Source organism: Dendroctonus ponderosae, unplaced genomic scaffold (assembly GCF_020466585.1).
Source record: "Dendroctonus ponderosae isolate FM_Combo_2020 unplaced genomic scaffold, Dpon_F_20191213v2 Dpon_F_20191213_1, whole genome shotgun sequence".
In the NCBI taxonomy this organism is placed as follows: Eukaryota; Metazoa; Arthropoda; class Insecta; order Coleoptera; family Curculionidae; genus Dendroctonus; species Dendroctonus ponderosae.
This window is the reverse complement of record NW_026017110.1, coordinates 42,330,028-42,330,621: the sequence shown is the minus strand read 5'-3', so window position 1 is coordinate 42,330,621 and position 594 is coordinate 42,330,028.

The window sequence follows — 594 nt, the reverse complement described above, 5'->3', positions numbered from 1 at the left end:
TTATTAAGTTGTGAAAATCTCACTGGAAGTGTCATGGATAATCCGGATCCGGTGCGAAGAATTAGCCAATTAAACACTTTCCGAAAAGGGCTTTAAAAGTTCCTAAACCAATTGGCCACCACTCCAAGTGGATTTGCTTGTAATTGTCTAATGAGAAAACAGTGTCTATCGTCTGAAAGTGGATTAGCTTGCAGCTTTACGAGGCCAACGATAAAAGGATATGGCGACCCGCATTTGGGACTGAGGTTTCAGCCTTTATACTCGCGCTAATTGTTGAGGAATTGAGGAAAAACCCAAACTAATCAAAATTCGGTTTATCCAGAGCACTTGTTGCCTGCCTGGCCCCGATCCAGACTATTTATGGCCGTAAAACCGGCAACTGCACACCCATAAACCAGAAAGCAAACGGCACAACATCGCCGAGCTTAACTTAAAACAGCCGTGAGTGACACGGCCAGAAAATCTTGCCAAGATTTACTTTATGGGGCATAAACTTTAAAAGAATTGTTCTCGAGGGCCCAACCAGATACAAACGTTCATCGGCCGCTTGGCTTCCTAGTTTTGCTCTTATTTCAACGTGATCCGCATAAGAGA